Source organism: Odocoileus virginianus, chromosome 26, assembly GCF_023699985.2.
Source record: "Odocoileus virginianus isolate 20LAN1187 ecotype Illinois chromosome 26, Ovbor_1.2, whole genome shotgun sequence".
Classification (NCBI taxonomy): domain Eukaryota; kingdom Metazoa; phylum Chordata; class Mammalia; order Artiodactyla; family Cervidae; genus Odocoileus; species Odocoileus virginianus.
In genome coordinates this window covers 879,395-900,947 of record NC_069699.1, presented here as the reverse complement: position 1 = coordinate 900,947, position 21,553 = coordinate 879,395, and the positions used below count along the sequence as shown (strand labels likewise).

The following is a 21,553-nucleotide window of genomic DNA, read 5'->3' as shown; positions in this document are numbered from 1 at the left end:
TTCTTTTTTCTTCCATTTACTTTAGGCATGCTTAGGCTTCCCTGATGGCTGAGACAGCAAAGTATCCACTTGCAATGAAAGAGACCCGGCTTCAATCCCTGGGTTGGGACGATCCCCTGGAGAAGGGAATGGCAACCCACTCCAGTATACTTGCCTGGAGAATTCCATGGGCAGAGGAGCCTGGCAGGCTATATATAGTCCAGGGAATTGCAAAGATTTGGACATGATTGAGAAACGACACTTGCTTATTTAAGATTTCTCTTGTTTCCTGAAGTAGGCATGTATCTCTATATGCTTCTCTCTTAGAACTGCTTTTGCTGAGTCCCATAGATTTTGAATTGTGTTTTCACTGTCATTTGTTTCCAGGTATTTTTAATTTACTCTTTGATACCTTCAGTGACTCATGGATTGCTTGGTAGCATATTGCTTAGCCTCCATATGTTTGTGTGAAGCATCACTTGGGTGCATATAACACCTGCTAAGGAAGGATTTGATTCAGCTTGAATTACAGGAAGTAATAGTGAATGTGGCAGCCAGGAAGCCCGTGCTCTCATCTCTATCCACTACTGATTGCACGCTCTGGGTCCCGGTCTCAGACCTGGGTCTCGGTCTCCAGGCCTGTGAGGTGTGGGAGGCTGAACTCAAGAACCTCAGAGGTACTTTCCACCAAAGTTGCTGTGGTCTCCTGACAGTTGGTGTTCTGCGTGCATCAGGACAGCTATCTCTGGATGGAAGGGCTGTGGGGAGGATTCGTGGGCCACCTTGGTGACAACAGATAGCTCGCTTTGAGGAGAGATTACTACGTGTCAGATATGGTGCTAAACACTCTATGTGTGATGTTTCCTTTCCACTTAGAGATGGAAACACAGAGGCTTAAACAGTTAGTTTACTCAAGCTCACAGGTCTAGCCAAGGCTAATCCTAATGTTTCCGGCCTTGGTCCCTTTGTGATTCTGCTGTTCACTAGATACATTTATATAAAAATAAGAGTCTATCTTGTGCAAAAGAACATTTGCCAAGCATCTTATTGACATTAATGTTGATTCTAAATCTACATCTGTATTTAAATTAAAGAGACCTCTCTGATCTCTGTCACGATTATACTCAACAAATATTTTTTGATGTGGATTTTTAAAGTCTGGTCAACTTGTTGTATATCCTGCCGAGGAAATATTTTTGTAACATAGCACATGGACTTTACTGGTACAGGTTGGAACTGTCAAAAGATGAGCAAATTCCAACATACAAAATACATTTAGAGACAAGGCGCAAGACAGGTGCTGGGTTGAAGTGAAAAGCAGAACAAAGTTGAAGTTTTTAGTGTTTATCAAATAGAAATAAGCTAATTATGATGTACTGAGCCTCTAAGTAAACATAAACATTTTTCAGGAAATTTGGGAGGAACAGTTTTTTCTTTTTTATCTTTCTCCCTTTCCTTCTCCCTCTCTTCCTCCCCCTCCCTCTCCCTCTTCTCATCCCACCTCATCAGTTGTTCGTCTCTTTGAAAATTTATATAGAGTAATATTCATGAAAAATGTTCTTCAGCTAATGACTGAACATGAGTATGTATTTTCAAGGCTGATAAACTTCTACAGGCTTAAAACTAAGGAAGCAAAGATCCTGGCCCAACAATTGCATTTTTCATGACTTATCCTCTTTATTCAAGATATAAAAATGTACAAGCAGATTGATACGGATTTCCAAGGTGACTACATAGTTAATGAGATCAACTGAAGACTCTTTTGAGCATATCTCATGTGATTTGGTCACACAATGAGAAATAAGTATTGTCTCATCTATTCAGAAATAGAAATAATGGAGTGAGTATAAGTATCTTTTAAGGACGTAAAGACAAAATCAAGACCATTCCACAAAGTCCTAGAAGTATGCTCCATACAGAGATAAACTACAGCTTTATTGTGCTCTTTGAGTCTTGTTTCTACAGCATCACTGCCATTTCATCTTTAAAGTAGAGTGGATTTCAAGCTCTCCTGAGAAAAGTCACTATGATGAAATATCACTAGAATGGGTTAAATGAGACAGGACTTAGCTTGGTGGAAGAGAGAAACCTTGAGGAAGAAACAGTTTTGCAGACAGAGAAATAGATCATCTGACCCTCAACTCCAGCAAATTTGCCTGATCTGCTTGCAGAGCCTCAATTTCATTGAAGCGAGGGGTGGCGGGGCAGGGCGGGGGGGAGAGGGGGGGGCGGTCTCTATATGCAGCTTGCCATGTCTTTAAAAATAAAATGTAGACACAAGTTCTTTAAATAAAAGGCAGTATAGCCATAGCATTAAGTGCACCAAACATTCAGTGATGTAAAGACACAACAGAAGCAACACCGTGTAATGGAAGTGATCATGTCTTGTGCATGCTCAGAATCCTCTCTAAGCTCCCCATGATGCTCAGGACTTGGCCCTCGGTCCTACACGATGTGGCCCCCAGGTCCATCTCCATCTTCATTTCTTGTCATGTTTCCCCTTCAATTTCTACTTTCCTTCATTTTCTTTTCTCTCGCTAAATGTTTTGGCCCTTGGTTGGTTTTCTGTCTTTCCCACCAGATGATTAACTTCTTGATGCAGAGATTTTTGTTTTTGTTGCTATATTCCAGTGTCAGGCCTATGATAGGTGTTTAAAAAGTATTTCTGAATGAAACAACGAACAATGAAAGCAACCAAATACTATGTATGTGCTGACTTGAAACTCAGTGTCTTTTAGTAGGTGACCTCAGGGATCTCTTGGTGCCTTAGTTCTCTCATCTCAAGACTAAAGGAGTTTAAAGAAGATTTTAAGTCTTTTTATTTGCAAAACGTTAATTTTCAAAAATAATGAAACTTAGTTTTCTAGTGTGTGTCTAGTATCAGTGAACAGTATTTTTAAAGGTCCTGGTGTGTGTGTGTCTTATGGCCAAATTTCCTCTGTTTTCATTTTGAAATTTGTCTTGAAACAGTTGACATGTGTATATATCCATTTGTCTATGTCTTTGTATTGTTGAAGTATGTTTCATTTTATGCCACTGGAAATTAAGAAGATAGAAGCCCAGTTTTATAATTTTTGCCACCTATATTTTATGATATTTATGTAGTGACAGGAACTAGTTGGAGTAATGTGGGCTTCAAAGCGAGATTGAAATGAACTGAAAAAATTGAAACTAGATTAAACAGCCCCTATTGAAGTTGTTGGGAAAATCCATGCCCTTTAAGCGTTTTATGATTTTCAGTTTGACTGGTACTTTGTTTCTTATGATTAACTCGGTGCTGCTTTAAAGAATACAAAACCTACACTGGCATGTAAAACCCAGTGATTTAAAAAAACATGCTAATATTAGATGAATAGATAAAATATAATGAAGGGTTTTGCTTTTCATAAGCTTATAGCTCTATATATTATATTCTAAGTTTGATCCAAAAGCTGGAACTTTTTTTTGAGGGCTAAAGGTCAAAATGATTTTATTATATGTTTGGTCCTCTCCCAGGGCATGTTTAGAAGTTTCGGAACAGTTTGAACTATCCAAATATTCCCTTTCTTTTTTGTCTTATACATTCTTGCAGTTGTCTTATATTTATGCTTTCTAATACTGTTTCAAATTAACCAACTCTTTTCCTATAATTTAACCAATCAAATAAAGTGATAATGAGAATGTACAAATCAAAATTTTAATTTATAGATAGAGTGGTATTTAGAAAGAATTGACATGAACTTGGCCTCTAACACTTCTGGAATCTACAGAGTCCCAATAAAACTGTACATTCTGCATCGATGTTTATGATAACATTGTATATTAGCTTTAGTGGTAAGCACCTTGAATAAATGTCACTTTGGCATAAACCAAGAATTGGTTAATATCTTTATTCTTCAGGCCGAGGTGTTCAGAGAGACAAACGAGATTACATGAGAAGACCAAACATGTCATGTGCTTTCTCCTTCCTTATGTCAGCGTGCCCACTGTACCATCGGCTGCACCCAGTGGTTAGTCTCTGACTGTGTGAATATTGTCTTCTTCCTGCCACCCCCCAGAGGAGCACAGTGGCTCTGGCACCTGTGATTGGAACTTCATGTGTGTAGCGGTGAAAAGAACAGAGTTTGAGTTTGTATTTGACATTTAAACTCCGCATCTCTAAGTATCACCCTTGTATCTGTGCATCCTGATGTTTTAACTGTAAGCATTCTCTACTGACTTTTTCTATAGAAGAAAAAGATTGAGTTTTCTTTCACCTCAACCCATTCATGAGCCCATCTTATCTCCTTATACTATTGGTTACATCAGAGTGAGTGTTGACTTGACTGGCAATTCTCTGCACAGCTGAGCATGGAGTATCTATACTTTTATTTCCTTGTACAACTTTTTATTTTTTTCCTGCGGCTAGTAATAGTGTTAATTTCAATTTCCTGCTGCTTGATTAAACATGAAAAACACCAATCAGATTCCATTCTACTGTATTAATCTTTTAAATCTCCACTTTAGATAATAAATACTTCTACACTGCTATATTTAAAATGGATAACCAACAAGGACCTACTGTACAGCGCATGGAACTCTGCTCAATGTTGTGTGGCAGCCTGGAGGGGAAGGGGATTGGGGGAGAATGGATCCATGTACATGTATGGCTGAGTCCCTTCACTGTTCATCTGAGATTATCACAACGTTGTGAATCGACTAGACCCCAGTACAAAACAAAAAGTTTTAAAGAAAGATGTGAGGTAAGTCTCACATGCTCAATTCCTATAGAAATGTGGGACTAGAAGATCCTCCCGATGTGCTTCAGGGTGGATGCGCTGGCCTCGGGGCCAGTCTGGCTAACAACTAGCATCTCCCTTCTCTTCTGAGCTGAAACCTCAATTTCCTGGGTCCTGTGCCTTTTTCTTTGTTAGTTTACTGTCTTCTTTCGGTGGGGCACATATTCCAGTTGCTTCATAAGAAAAGAGAAGTAGCAGATAAAAATTTTGAGAACTTACATTTGAAAAAGCCTATTTTTGCGTCATAGTTGATTGATGATTTGGCTAAATATTAAGCTCTGGGTTAGAAATCATTTTCCTTAAGAATTTTTAAGGCAGTGCTCCAATTCCATTCAGCTTCTAGTGTTGCTCTTAAATATCCCAAACCCTCTCTGTCTTTTAATTTTTGTATGTACTATTTTTTTTTTCTTTTTTTCATATTGGAAGCCTATAGGGTTTGCTTTGGGGTCTTATGTCTAGCATTGTGAAATGCTGTGATTATATGTCTTGGTGTGGGCCTATTTTCTTTTTTCTTGTTGGGCACTTAATGTACTCTTTAGTCTAAAAACTGAGTTATTTCTGCCTTTCTTTCTTCCTAGGAGTTCTTCCTGTCTTCTTGGGAAGTGCAATTCTGGGAAACTATGCTGAATGATCTTCTCTAAACTGCCCGCCTTCACTTGTCTCTGGATGAGACAGTCTTTAAGATGATGCTATAGATTTTAGAAGCAGAGGGATCACAAGAGAACATCAACACCAAGTCTCTAAGAGTTGAAGAGCTGCTAAGGATTATTGTTACCAAGTAACGGATAAGGACAACTGGTATCTAGAGCTTTTAAGAGACTTGTTCATAGTCACTCTGCTAGTTAGTCTTAAAAGTATAACTAGCTTTCGGTGCTGCCCTGAGAGGGGTCCATACGGCGTTGTTCTGGATTCCCATCGTAACTTAAAGGGATGCTTCCACAATGTCCGGAGCCCTTGATGTCCTGCAAATGAAGGAGGAGGATGTCCTCAAATTCCTTGCCGCAGGAACCCACTTAGGTGGCACCAACCTTGACTTCCAAATGGAACAGTACATCTACAAAAGGAAAAGTGATGGCATCTACATCATAACTCTGAAGAGAACCTGGGAGAAGCTTCTGTTGGCAGCACGGGCGATTGTTGCCCTTGAAAACCCAGCTGATGTCAGTGTCGTATCCTCCAGGAACACTGGCCAGCGAGCTGTGCTGAAGTTTGCGGCTGCCGCTGGAGCCACTCCTATCGCTGGCCGCTTCACTCCGGGAACCTTCACTAACCAGATCCAGGCCGCCTTCAGGGAGCCAAGGCTTCTGGTGGTTACCGATCCCAGGGCTGGCCACCAGCCCCTCACAGAAGCCTCTTACGTTAACCTGAACCATTTCTCAGTGTAACACAGACTCTCCTCTGAGCTACGTGGGCATCGCCATCCCATGCAACAACAAGGGAGCGCACTCAGTGGGTCTGATGTGGTGGATGCTCGCCCGGGAAGTTCTGCGCGTGCCTGGCGCCATCTCTCGAGAACCGCCGTGGGAGGTCATGCCGGATCTCTACTTCCACAGAGATCCTGAAGAGATTGAGAAAGAAGAGCAGGCAGCAGCTGAGAAGGCTGTGACCAAGGAGGAGTTTCAGGGAGAATGGACTGCTCCAGCCCCAGAGCTCACTGCCACTCAGCCCGAGGTGGCAGACTGGTCCGAGGGCGTGCAGGTCCCTTCCGTGCCGATTCAGCAGCTCCCCACGAAGACTGGGGTGCTCAGCCTGTCCGCTGAAGGCTGGTCTGCAGCGCCCGCCGCTCAGGCCACTGAATGGTGGGGACCACCACTGGGTGGTCGTAAGCTGTTCTTCAACAGACTGCCACCAAAGTGGAAAATAAACCGTTTCTAAAAAAAACCAAGAAGTATAACTAAATCCCAGTTCTCTGACCTATAGGCGTTCTACTACATAAGATTGCCTCCAAAGTAAAGAGTGAAATGACTCTCTTAAAGAGTTTATTAATTATTCAACCATAAAAGGAACAAAATTGGGTCATTTGTATGGACATGGATGGATGGAGAGACCGTCACACAGAGTGAAGTAAGTCAGAAAGAGAAAAACAAATATCGTATATTAATGCATATATATGGAATCTGGAAAAATTGGTATAAATGATCTTATATAAAAAGCAGAAATAGAGACACAGACGTAGAAAACAAACATATAGACACCAAGGGGGAGGGAGTGGATAGGATGAACTGGGAGACTGGAATAGACATATATACACTAAACTCTGCATAAAATAGATAAGTAATTAGGACCTAGTGCACAGGGGACTCTACTCAGGGCTCTGTGGGACCTAAATGGGGAGGAAATCCAGAAACAAGGGATGTGTGTGTACAGGTAGCTGCTTCACTTTGTTCTCCGGTAGAAATTAAGACAACACTATAAAGCAACTACACTCTGATAAAAAGTTTTTAAAAAGAAGAAGACAATATCTCCATGTTTAAGAATATAAAATCTGTATACTTGAGCAAACTCTCCAAATGTTGGTTTGAGTCAGAATTATTGCTTCTGATAAAGCTCTCATTAATAGAAAAAAGGGGGAGGGAGTTGTTAAGTTCATTCTTGGCATTAATTGAAAGATGCTAAATATTTTTTGGCAAAAAAAATGATTACCTTTTAGTCCCATTGGCATCCAACCATCCAGCTGTTTCTATTGTAATGCTCCCAACCCATGTGACCTCATATTTATGAAATAAGAAGCCATTTGTTTACTTCATGTTCATCGTTCAGTTTAATTTAAAGGCTTACTTTGTGTAACTTTGGCATTCTTCAGAATTTCTAGCACATGTCATACACATACTATTTAAGTTCTTATTTTAGTTAATTACTTTCTTCCTGTTGCTTCTTAAATATTTATTCATTGAAAAACTGAGGGCTTATTCCCTATACTCCAGGACTCCAATATATAACAAAATGGTTTTTAGGGAAGAAAGGAATAAGTGAATTTTACCCCAATCATCCCTATGTAGCATTTAAAAAAACAATTTGAATCCCCTCGCGTGTGAATTGTGAGGTCCCTTCTAATTATTTTTCTCTTGGAAGCTAAGTTAATTTTAAAGATTTGTATGAATTGCACACCTTGGGAGGATTGGCTTTTTACTCTGAAATATTTGTCATATACATTTTGAGCTTTTTCTTTGTTTGAATTTTGATATTTACCTTTCAATTCACTTAACCCAAAAAAGTTTAATCCTTTGCTATTTTCCACTTGGAAACTTTTTCTTCAACCAGCGATTTTAAAAATAGTTTCCCCACCCAATGATTTTCAACATAATCATTTGGTATTTTTTTATTCTTTTATTTGTGTGTGTGGTGTGAGCAAAACATCTCATCAAGTGATTTTTTTTCCCCTAGTAATATCCCAGAATTGTTGTATAATATTTTCATTGCCTGTTGGTTTGCCTTTGTTATAGATTATATTTTCATTTATTCTCAGATTTAGTTCTGGATAATTTGTTTTATTTTATTGATCAAGATATTTTAAAATTAGTATCACACTGATTGAATTGTTGCAATTTCATATAGTTTTTAAATAAAATAATATGGCTATCTTTATTACTGCAAAAATTTTTGTAAGGTAAATTGGCACACATTTATTATAGCAACTGAATTGGAGAACAGTGACTCCCAATCCCAGAGTCAAATCCCCTGAGGAGGGCATATCAGACTTGAACTACACCCATCTGCCTTTGCAGACATTAAACTGTGCCCATTTGGGAATCACCCTACATAAGAAAAAACATTGCTGTGGGTTTTCTCTAAATTTCTGTGAGTAGTATGGAGGCAAGAAAGAGAGGCTGCAAAGATTTTATTTTTTAAGTTGAATTCTAAGTTAAATTCTATTCATATTTTGTTTAAAATGGAATTATTTTTATCTATTATTTTGAGGGAAAAATGTGAATTTTTTTCAATATTCAGCCAACTTACATAGAAACACAGTTTTCTTTCTAGTTATGTATTTTCTTTTTTTTCCTCTCATTTTGTAGCTTTAATTCATTGGGACCCCACACATTGGGGTCCCACACATTTCTTGCTGAGAGATGATACTTAATTTAGGTATTTTATAATTTATGTATGTGGACTGTTTTTTAATATCATGTCTATCTGAATCTTTTAATGTTAATGATTTTATATATTTATTTAAATTTTTATTTTATATATTTAGTTTATTATTTAATTTATTTTGAATTTATTTGTTTATATTTATTTGTCATGGTACCAAACTGCTTATTCTAGATCCTTAATCCATAACAAAACCTGGGGACAGATGTATTTTTTAAAAATACTTTATGGTGGCATTCTTTGTTTGTTGTTTTATTTCTATTTATTTATGTATTAGGCTGTGCCATGTGGCTTGTGTGATCTTAGTTCCCCGACCAGGGACTGAACTCATGTCCCCTGCATTTGGAGCATGGCTTAACCCACTGGACCACCAAGAAAGTCCCCAAACAGATGTGTTTTGAAACTCTAAAGTTTAGATTTTTGGAAGGGTAATCATGTACCTACAGCACATGTTGTTTAATATCCACAGCAGGGTTGAAGGCAACAGCCCATAATCAGTGTGCTGATAAACTGATATTCTTACTTAGAAAGGATAAACAAAGACTATAAACATCCTGACATTCACTGAATTCAGAAAAAGAGTGAGGGCATCAAACTTATGCAAAGAAGTCTGACTTCAGAGCTGCCTGGATTTCTGAAATATACATGTTAGTGACCAGTAATTGTAATATTTCCTGGTTCACCCTCATATTATTCAGGAAAAGAGTCACATTTCTCCTTTTCAATTAATATTAAAATATGCCTCTTTCATTTCTTACTGTATTTTATGAAACTTCCAAAACAATGTTTAAAGCAACAGTGGTGACACTGTGCTATGCTGATCTTTAAAGTTGACTTTGTCATGCTAAAACCGTGTCCTCTCCAAGTCCTTAAAAAATTAACATTGAAGGTGAAACTTTGTTGTTTTTTCTGGCTTCCCTGGTAGCTCAGCTGGTAAAGAATCCACCTGCAAAGCCAGAGACCCCAGTTCAATTCCTGGGTTGTCTTTTCCCCTTTATATTAGTTGCTGGTTGCTGCTGTGCTAAGTTACTACAAATTTGGTGGCTTGAGACAATTTATCTTCTAATTGTCTAGAGGTCTGAGTCTCAAATCAGTCTCAGTAAGCCAGAGTCAAGGGGTTGTCAGGGCTTGCTTCTTCTAGAGGCTTCAGGGAGCATCCTTCTCTTTGTCTTTCCAGCTTCTGGAGGCTGCATTCCTCATTTTGTGGCCCTTTCTTCCTCTTCAAAAGACCTCACTCCAGTATCTGCCTCCACTGTTAAATGACCTGTGTCTGTGTCCACCACCTCCTCCTCATAAGGGCCTTGGATTTACATTGGGCCCACCTGAATTATTCAGGGTAATCTTCTCATCTCAAGATTCTGAACTTAACCACACCTGCAAAGTTGCTTTTACCATATAAAGTACATGCTCATAGTGTTTGAGGGGTTATTATTCAGCCTACCATTCCCTTCTATTAACATTAACCATATATACTTTCTTATTTGAGTATTGATGTCATCTGGCAGGTTATGTTGACCATTTCTTTCTAATATTGACCCATCTTTGCATTCTTAAGATGTACCCTGTTTGGTTATAGTAGGTTAATCTTTTTATATACAATTTTAATGCTTTTTTTCATGCTATTGCTTCAGTTCAGTTCAGTCACTCATTCGTGTCTGACTGTTACCCCATGGACTGCAGCATGCCAGGCTTCCCCGTCCATCACCAGCTCCCTGAACTTGCTCAAACTCTTGTCCATCGAATCAGTGATGCCATCCAATCATCTCATCCTCTGTCGTCCCTTCTCCTCCTGCCTTCAATCTTTCCCAGCATCAGCGTCTTTTCAAATGAGTCAGTTCTTCACATTAGGTGGCCAAAGTATTGGAACTTCAGCTTCACCATCAGTCCTTCCAATGAATGTTCAGGAGTGATTTCCTTTAGGATTGACTGGTTTGATCTCCTTGCAGTCAAAGGGACTCTCAAGAGTGATGTTCAAAAGCATGAATTCTTTGGCACTCAGCTTTCTTTATAGTCCAACTCTCACCTCCATACATGACCACTGGAAAAACCATAGCTTTGACTAGATGGACTTTTGTTGGCAAAGTAATGTCTCTGCTTTTTAATATTCTCTCTAAGTTTATCATTACTTTTCTTCCAAGGAGTAAGCCTCTTTTAATTTCATGGCTTTAGTCACCATCTGCAGTGATTTTGGAGCCCAAGAATATAAAGTCTGTCACGGTTTCCATTGTTTCGCCATCTACTTGCCATGAAGTGATGGTACTGGATGTCATGATATGCGTTTGAATGTTGTTGTTGTTGGTTTTTTTTGAATGTTGAGTTTTAAGCCAGCTTTTTCAATCTCATCTTTCATTTTCATCAAGAGGCTGTTTAGTTTTTCTTTGTTTTCTGCCATAAGGGTGGTATCATCTGCATATCTGAGGTTATTGATATTTCTCCCAGCAATCTTGATTCCAGCTTGTGCTTCCTCCAGCCCAGCGTTTCTCATGATGTACTCTGCATGTAAGTTAAATAAGCCAGGCGACAATATACAGTCTTGATGTACTCCTTTCCCAGTTTGGAACCAGTCTGTGGTTCCATGTCCAGTTCTAACTGTTGCTTCTTGACCTGCATACAGGTTTCTCAGCAGGAAGGTAAGGTGGTCTGGTATTCCCATGTCTTTAAGAATTTTCTTAGAAAATTTTCATTGTCTTAGTGATATTTCTTAGTATGGTTGATTCTATATTCATACTTACTATTGGCCTACAGTTGTGTGTGTGTGTTTTATTAAGTTTGGTAACTGAGTTAACCTGACATAATGTCCAAATCTGATTGAGTGGGAGTTAAAAAACCTGGACAATTTCATGCAAACTTAGGTCTCTCTGTGGGCTCTGCTTAGGATGTGTCATTAGTCAGCTTCTCCCTCTGCCCACTCCTGGTTCTTTTCTCTTCCTTCCACAGATGCTGATTCCTAAGACACTCCTTAGTACACATCCTGTGTGTTGAACACGGAATTTCAGTCTGCTTCCTAGGGAGCACAACCTTGGATTTCCGTTTAGTTCAGTCGCTCAGTCATGTCCGACTCTTTGCAACCCCATGAACTGCAGCACGCCAGGCCTCCCTGTCCATCACCAACTCCCCAAATTTACCCAAACTCATGTCCATTGAGTCGGTGATGCCATCCAACCATCTCATCCTCTGTTGTCCCCTTCTTGTTCTGCCCTCAATCTTTCCCAGCATCAGGGTCTTTTCGAATGAGTTAGCTCTTTACATCAGGTAGCCAAAGTATTGGAATTTCAGCTTCAGCATCAGTCCTTCCAATGAACACCCAGGACTGATCTTGTTTATACTTGGGGTGAGATAGTTTGCTGGAGAGGTTGAAAACTAAAAGCACTCTCATCGTTTCAGTGTCATTTGACACTGTTATGTTTAGGGTTTTTCCTACTTATTTATACATGAGGTTTATCTACAGTATTCTTGGCAATAGTGGGAGCTGGGCGTGGTTCATATCCAGTTTTGTACTAGCGCTGGTGTCCTTAGGAGAAAAAATGGGATGAGAGTTTCTTCCTTTTTTAACCATGATATGCCATGAATTACTAAAAATAGAATATTTCCATATTTTAAACTTTAAGGACAAAGTGTTCCTGTAAAACTAACTGGGCCCAGAATCTTTTTTAAAGACCATTTTTTGATAAAGAAAGAAAACAATTGCCATGTCATTGCCTAAGTTCAGTTCAGTGCTCCATTTACCGTCTTGAGCTAAATAAAGGCAGGCAGACTTCCTTCACTGCCCCCACCCCTTCTGTTTTAACAGTTTCAGCCCACAGTTGCTGTTTTGCTTTAAAAGGTAAAACGTGGGTATCTCAGGATTTTTTTCTCTAATCAGCTCCATCAAAACTATAGTTAATTGAAATTCTCCCTTCATAGTAACATATAGCATTATCTCTTTTCACTTTAAAAGCTGTTTTAGTCTCTTTCTCTCCTTGAATTTTTATGTACACATTCAATGAAAATTGAGAGAGAGTTTATCAGGAAATTCTAACATCCCACCAAATTGGCACAGAAATCCTAACGTCTTTCTTTCCAAGGAGAAGAGCTCACACTAGCCTAAGCTGTCATCTCTCCTCTCTTCACTCAAAGAACAGCCCTTGCACTGTTCTGGGCAAACACACACACACACTGGAGTACTGAAGGTGTTCCCTTGATTGCATTAACTGTGGGTAACAATGCATAATATTAGCACTTCTACAGTGTTTGATAAATGTGATCAGTTTCAACTGGGGGCAACATGATACTGGGGAATTCTTAAGGCAGAATTTCCCTCTTGGATTCCACAGTTGCCTTAAAGAGTGGTGAAATGACAAGGTGCTTCTCCAAGGAAACTCCCTGATAAATCTTGTTTTCTGAAGAAAAGTAGAAGAGACGTGAGGAGAAGGGAGTTGAGGGGAGAACACATTTAAATCTGGAGTCTATACTTCCCTTCAGTTGGAACACTGAACATTGAGAGTTCAATGATTGGGCTCTGAGAGTCCGCATGCATTTCGTTTTTTTCAACAACTAGTGTAAACAGTGCTTTATAAATCTGGCAGTATGATTATAGGCCAAAGCAAATCATGATTTTCCTAAAGACAATTCATAGTCTTCATACTTAATGAAGAACTAGATTTGAAATATAGGGTATTTGATTTCAGTAATTGAAGTGGTAGGGTAGCCCAAAGGTCTGTAATGGGTTTCCCTGGTGGCTTACTGGTAAAATTCCTCCTGCAATGCAGGAGACTCATGTTCAATCCCTGGGCCAGGAAGATCACCTGGAGGGGAAAATGGCCACCCACTCCAGTATTCTTGCCTGGAGAATCCCATGGACAGAGGAGCCTGGCGGGCTACAGTCCATGGGGTCACAAAAAGAGTCAAGAGTCAAGAATTGGACACAACAAAACAAAGGTTTGTAGTATAGACTTGTAGTACAGACTTGAAGTTTGCTGGGCTGAACTATTAATATTACTAGAATAATAGCTGTTTAGACAGAGGAGGGAGGCAGGTAATTGTAATCATTCCTTAGACTTAACAGAACCAGCGTGTTTCCTATGACTTCTCACGTGAGCGTGTAGGAGGTTTTGTTTTGACCAGAAATGATAATTACCGGTCCTGAACAAATAAAAATGAATGCCTACAATGTCATTCACTTTTGTTTGTCTGCTTGTATGTTCTGATTTACCTCTACAACTGCCACAGGTGGATGAAAATGTATTTATCTGTAAGATTTTTATTAAAACAAACATTTTGATCCCTGAAAGTGTCAAAGGCATTGCCTCTTTTCTAACAGTATGATCTGTAAGCAAATCTTCTCAAACATTAGCATGGACCCAGTTCACCAGGAGATCTTCTTAAGATGCAGATTCTGACTCTGTAAGTCTGGGATGGACCCTGAGGTTCATCATGAAGTGTAGTCCATGAACCACACTTTCACCCGATCAGGATAACCCAGCCCTTCTCATCCTGGGTTTGTCAACAAGTTGTTGTGGGTGATCTTGGGTATGTTGCCAATCAGGTTGAGAACCTTGTTTTTCTTTTTTTCAATGTAAGATTGTTTGCTGACCCACATATAAGGACTCTCTTAAAAAAAAATCTAGCATGGGAATTCCAAGGTATCAAAGGATGAATCACAGGTCATCATCCTCATTTAAAAAAAAATTCTTTTTAAAGCTTAGAACTCACAAGGGAGCTTTTTTATTACTATTTTTACTCATGCATATTACATTTTGGCAAATAGTTTCATTTAATTCAAAAAATATTTTTCCCCTTTTAAAAGAGAAAGGTTTGTTGCAAGTCTTTCTCTCTTTGGGCAAACCAAAATTAATGATGACCCTGTTCCTACCCTAATGCAGTTTTTAAACTGGGAGATTATTAGGAGCACTTAGTAAAATTTATTATCTAATATCTTAGGAAAGATCTTAAAGGATGAAAAGGGTGGCAGTCTAGTGGGATGTCTATGACAAGTCTCAGGAGCTTCTCATTTTGTTTGCCAGTCCATGGACCAAAGAGGGGTTTACTGCAGAAGCTGTGTGACCTGTGCTGAAAGCTTCGGGGCTCACCCGAGGATTGCTTGTGACTTTTTCACACGGCCTTGTCCACTTGTGTCTACAACTGCAGACAGAAAAACAAGCAGCCTTGTGAATGCTCTGGGAGCTGACTACCAGTCATGCCCCAGGGGTCCTGCCTTGCTTCTGAAGGGTCTCGGGGTGGGGGCTGTGACTACAATTCTGCTCCTTGTTGATCTAAGGCCAATAAATCTGACCTAATAAATAAGGTAGAGAAAAGGTAAACATCACAAAAGAAAGGTTGTTGTAGTGGTCAATGGAGATAACATTTTGGTGCAAAACCATCTATGACTCCATGAAGAAGGTGGTGTTTGAAATGGATCTGAAAGAAGAAAGATTTAAACTGGGGCAAAATAGGCATTTGGAATCGAGGTGGGGTTGGGGGGTGACCACAGAGAAGCAAAGGCAAGTTCATCAGCTCCTCCAGTTTGGCCAGTAGAAGGCTTGCATTTAAGACTTTTGTAAGAGAGACTAAGGGTAGAGCCACCAGCAAGAACCAGACTATGAGAAGCTCTGGATGGGCAGCAAAGAGTCTAATTAATCTGCCACACAGTGGTGATTTGTTACAGGTTGCAAGCAGGTGAGTTTGAACAAGGGCATTAAGGAAAATGAATCTGACTGCTGTGTAGAAGATATACTGGGAAGGAGGCCAGTGGCAAAAGGAAATCAAAGCAAGAGGCGATTTCAGATTCCTTCCAGTTGTAGATCGAAGAGACCTGAGAAGCGCTTCCAAAATGAGCGATGAGCCGATCACAGCTCACAGACACGCTGGAGATGGGCGAGGACAGTTTCCACGGTCCGTGTTGGTGCCTCTGTGGATGGAAGACCATCAGAAAGTCTCTAAAGTAATAATAAATAAACATTTAAAGTCCAATTTTTCTGAGTACCTTTAAGGGTTATTGGATACCTTTAAGGCAAAGTCCATTCCCCTAGGAACTGATCATTGAATATGTGAAATATGAGTCAATTATCAAACTCTGTTTATTTTCTCTCCACTAACTTAGGCCAGCTATGTTGATCTTTTTTTTTTTTTTTTAAGAAAAAAATCTTACCAATTACTTTCTTTGGGGCTGTCCTTCTATTTCAATATTTTAATGATGGAATTTGGGAACTTGAAAGGAGCTTAGACTTCTTCTGTGGTGACCCATGCATATTATACAGGACATTTAGGTCCTGACAATCATAATTTGCCTATGGCCACATGGCTGGTCTAATTGAGAGAAAATAATCCAACATAGCATTTTACTTAGTTCTTTTAGATTTTTATTGGAGAATAGTTGATTTACAGAGTTGTGTTAGTTTCAGATGTACAGCAAAGTGAATCAATTACACACATACATACATCCACTCTTTTTAAGATTCTTTTCCCATATAGGTCATCACAGAGTACTGAGTAGAGTTCCTTGTGCTACATGGTAGATCCTTATTAGTTATCTATTTTATATACAGCAGTATATATAAGTCATTCCAGCTTCCCAACTTATCCCTCCCCCGCTTACCTCCTGGTAACCATAAGTTTGTTTTCTGCATCTGTAATTCTATTTCAGTTTTGCAACATAGCACTTTAAATGTAGCTCATATTAGCAGAATTTTGGATATTTTGGATTGCTGGCCCAAATCACATTTATTATGACCAAGTAACTCTGAAGTCCCACACTTCCTCAATATGAAGGACCCTCAGGTCAATGACACTGGGTTTTCTTGGAAATCTGGCTGTTTTTATCCTTTTCACACAAGGCAGTTGGGCAGGGGGCAGCGCAACAACCCTGCACCATGGCTCTGGGGTCCTAGGAAAAGTGTCACGAATCATTATCCTTCATCTGCTTTTATTACTTATTCTTATTTTACTTGGGCAAGAGGATGTAAACTCATGCCTAAAATGTCAATATCATTTTACCCAATACATTCAGAATCCACGCAGTCATAAGAGCCATAATGTGCTGTTCGCCACCATGGAGCATGGCTTCGTCTTCCTCCCAAGCCTCATAGGGGGCCAACGGGTCAGGTCATTCGACCAAGATGCTTGTCTTTGTGCCACACTTTTCTAAAAAATTCATTTTATGTTTAGCTGGTTAATGATGTTGTTAGCTATAGGTGTACAGCAGTGATTCAGTTATATGTATTCATGTGTCTGTTCTTTTTCAAATTCTCTTCCCATTTGGGTTTTTACAGAGCTCCCTGTGCTATATAGTAGGTCCTTATAGGTTGTCTAATTTATATATAGCAATGTGTACATGTCAAACCCAAACTCTTAGTCTATCCCTCCCCACTACCCTTCCCCCTGGGAACCATAAAGTCATTTTCTAAGTCTATGAAGTCTGTTTTGCATATAAGCTCATTTGTATCATTTGTTCAATGCATTCCCCTATAAGCAATATCTATTATTTGCCTTCCTCTGTCTGACTTTTTTCACTTAGTACGATCATCTCCAGGTCTATCCATGTTTGCTGCAAGTAGCACCACTTCATTCTGTTTAATGACTTTTTGGTCCTTTCTGATGCTGTCTCCATCTATAAATGCCTACCCCCCACCCAAATTCTCTTTCCAGTTTCTCATATGACATTCAAACCAGTGGTGGGAAGTTGCAGCTGAAAGCACTTGTACCCGCACCCTCCTTTCTACAGTTGCCTTTGCCCCACTTTTCCTGCGTGCACAGAGGCACCTCAGCTTCAGGAGTCTGTATCTGCGGCCACACGCTTTCCGATGTGGTCCTGCTGGCTCTTTTTCTAGGAGAGCTGGCAACCTGACATTCTTCCCTCCTACCTATTTCAGCCATTGCCAGGAACTTATTTTGTTTTTTTATCCCCCTATAAAAACAACAATGTGCCATCTCAGGTGCTTCTAAAAATGGGCCCTTGGTTCTGGGACTCATTAACATAATTTCTCAGTTCGGCTTCATCCACTCATCTCTGCCATGTTCTGACATTAGTCTCCTTTCAGTTTTAAGTCTGACCCAGTAAGACATCTCTTCCCAGCTTATCTTCTTTTTCTCTCAAGTGTGAATATAAGATTTCTCAGTTATTAAGCTGTTTATTTTTTTAAGGCATCTAGCTTTGTGTCGCTGTTGATGTCACTATTTGCAAACTGGCTTTGTCATTTCATGGATAGCGCTTGAGTGAAGAGCTCCCTGTTAATATATGCAAACTCACAGCTCCCAACAAGCTCCCCAGCCCTGTTAATGAGAGGATTAGCAAGAGCACTGCACTGTATTTAACCTGCGGCACTAGCTCTGTTTCAATAAGACTTCAACAGCCTATTAAATGGAGTGGGGTCTCAATTAACCCACACAAAGGCCACTCTCCTGAACGTGGCGGGGAGGACCACATTTAGCATCTGCCTGAGCAGCTTGTTGGAAGCTGGAAATAAAGAGGGTGACATGTTCTTGCCTCGAGCTATGACATCACTGAAATGGTGATTCTAGTTCATCTGGGCCTAACTGAATAGGTGACAGCATTGAAACCTACTACTATCTCGCCATATGACAGTTTTAAAAAAAATCAGAATATACTCAGTGGCCATTCCACCCAGTCATGCCTTCTTCCAAGGGAGAGACGCATTGTTTCTGGGTTGGTAGGAGTCATGGATTAAGGTTGTGAGGGTGGAGGGTGTCAGGGTGTGAAAGTTTGTGGCTGGGGAGGAGGGAGGCTGGTGTCCACAGAGATACCCAGGAAATGCACGTGTTCACGCCAGCGTCTCGTCACCTAATTAGAGGACAGAATTGAGTCCTCATCTCAGAAACATGCTTCACTGAACTGCCAGCCATTTCCTTCTGGGAACCAAGGGATGAGTCATGGCAAGTCGCTGAGCTGGACTCTTAGAAACCTTCACTTGAATATTGTTAGAATTATTGGTTTATATGGCTTGTAGAGTCAACTCTCCATTGGGACATTCATAGTGCTTTGACTATTCCAACATTCAAGCCAAAAATGAAAGCTGATTAATTCAATAGAGCAATATTTTTTCAGGATGACTTGAATCCAACCATGGTGACAAGCCAAAATCTCCTTTAATTTCCCACATGTGAATTTCTTCATGTCATAAAATCAAAGACTTATTTGGAAAAAAATAAAAGGTTGCTTCTTACCAATTTTTTCCAATGGAAGTTTATTTTTTAAACTACATTTTCTCTTGAAACTCAACCATACATACACAAATATTGTTATGTATTGACCATGTAACTCTATGTGTTTTGATTTTTTTCTCATTGTATTCCCAAGGACAAAAGTGTGAAGTATGTGCCTATCTAAATGTTAATTAACCCCCTAGCCTGTTTTACTCACCTCTCACTCTTGTCACCTTCTAACTTACTATATCATATACTTAGTAATTGGTTCATTGTTAGAAAGTAAGAATAACAAAGGTGAGGACTTTGTTTTGTTTACAGGTGTGGCTCAGGTATCTAGAATGATGTCCAGCATATGATAGACTTTCAGTAAATATCTGCGCAAGGAATGAATCTAAAGAAGAAACGCAAGTTATACTCTCATTATGGAGACATAAGCAGATGGTTCATTAGATGAGATTCCTGGATAAGAAAATAGTCACTGCCACCCTCAAAAAATAAAGACGTCTCTACATTCTAGGTTGACAGGTGAGACAGTCACCAGAACGGCTGGATGGGGTACCATCCTTTTATACCCTAGTGGTGGAGGGCTGGTAGAGTGTAATTTCCAAAACCAGGCCAATGAGAAAGTAGGTTGAATGCTCACTAGATCTGCACCCTTTAAAGTTCTCATTCTAGGCTATGATCAAGGTTTAATTAGGGAGAATTAAGAAACACACTTTCCTTTTTTGTTAATTTATTTATTTTAATTGGAGGCTAATTACAATATTGTGGTGGTTTTTGCCATACACTGACATGAATCAGCCATGGGTGTACCTGTGTTCCCCATCCTGAACCCCCCTCCCACCCTCCTCCCCATCCCATCCCTCTGGGTCATCCCAGTGCACCAGCCGTGAGCACTCTGTCTCATGCATCCAACCTGGACTGGCGATCTGTTTCACATATGATAATATACATGTTTCAATGCTATTCTCTCAAATCATCCCACCCTCGCCTTCTCCCACAGAGTCCAAAAGACTGTTCCGTACATCTGTGTCTCTTTTGCTGTCTCGCATATAGGGCCATCATTACCATCTTTCTAAATTCCATGTATGTGTGTTAATATACTGTATTAGTGTTTTTCTTTCTGACTTACTTCACTCTGCATAATAGGCTCTAGTTTCAGCCACCTCATTAGAACCAATTCAAATGCATTCTTTATAATAGCTGAGTAATATTCCATTGTGTATATGCACCACAGCTTTCTTATCCATTTGTCTGCCAATGGACATCTAGGTTGCTTCCATGTCCTGACTATTGTAAACAGTGCTGCGATGAACACTGGGGTACACATGTCTCTTTCAATTCTGGAAAAAACACACTTCCTGAGGCATTGCATCCCAGATTCACATGTAAAGGATTGGTAGAAATGTTACATTCAATGGGCCATGTCCATTGCAATTTTGCAACAAACAGTGAGCTATGATTGCTGAAAATGGACCACATGTTGAAAGTATCATGTAATGATATAGACTGTATAGTTTATTATAATGTGATACTAATAAGCCAATTATTAGGTAAATTTTTTATTCACTTGATGAAAACTGGGCTTGAATTATGGTTTGATCCCCTGTTAGCTTAGTGGAGTCTCAGCTGTCTCATCTGTGAAGTGGAGATGTAAATACTTACCTCACTGGCTCCTTGGTGATCAAACACTAAACACTAAGAACTGAAACAGAATGCTTCTCCCCATGCCTGGCTTATCGTGAGCTCTTCATAAACAACTGCTACTGTTGCTGCTGTTGTTGTCACTATGTTCTGATAAACTCCAGATATTTCCCTAATGGTATGATAATAGTTTCCCCCTATGGTTGTGTCCGATTGTGGGAAACCTGTGACTCACTGTGGTTCACCACTTACTCTTATCAATTCCTCTCTTCTTCTTCTCTTTCATCGCCGCCACGGCTCTTCACTACACCTGGGCTCACGAGCATTTACCCTCACAGCCTGCCCGCCTTCATAAATCACTCTGCTTTCTGGGTAAAGGAGTGAAATTGATGGAAAGCCAGGGGGTTTGAGCATCTCTATGGAAAAAGATGAAATGATGTAGACAAGAGCTTTCAATTGATTCAGATACTTGAGGACATCACTAGTGAACTTTAGGGATGTCTAGGACACGACTGAGCGACTTTGCTTTCACTTTTCACTTTCATGAATTAGAGAAGGAAATGCAACCCACTCCAGTGTTCTTGCCTGGAGAATCCCAGGGACCAGGGAGCCTGGTGGGCTGCCGTCTATGGGGTCACACAGAGTCGGACACGACTGAAGCGACTTAGCAGCAGCAGAGATGAATAGGAAAATTAACTGTACTCTTTGGAGAGTGAGGTGAGAAAATTTTCAGTGCTTATTAGGATGCTTAAAAGAAGGTTCTCACCTCACATTCTGTCCTCAAATATCTGTCTTTTCCACTTGACTGTGAATTCCTTGACATCAGGGGACATTTCTTTCCTCATTTCCTCTAATCCTATGTATCAAGAATGTTGATCAACTGAAATAGAGTTGCTGAATGATCCAGCAATCCCAGTCCTGGGGATATACCCAGATAAAAC

At 39.8% G+C, this 21,553-nt stretch overlaps 1 pseudogene; it reads left to right on the top strand.

Annotated features, from left to right (window-relative positions):
• Nucleotides 1-5,614: 5,614 nt before the first annotated feature.
• LOC110140059 (small ribosomal subunit protein uS2-like) lies at nt 5,615-6,562 on the top strand (annotated as a pseudogene).
• Nucleotides 6,563-21,553: the final 14,991 nt, after the last annotated feature.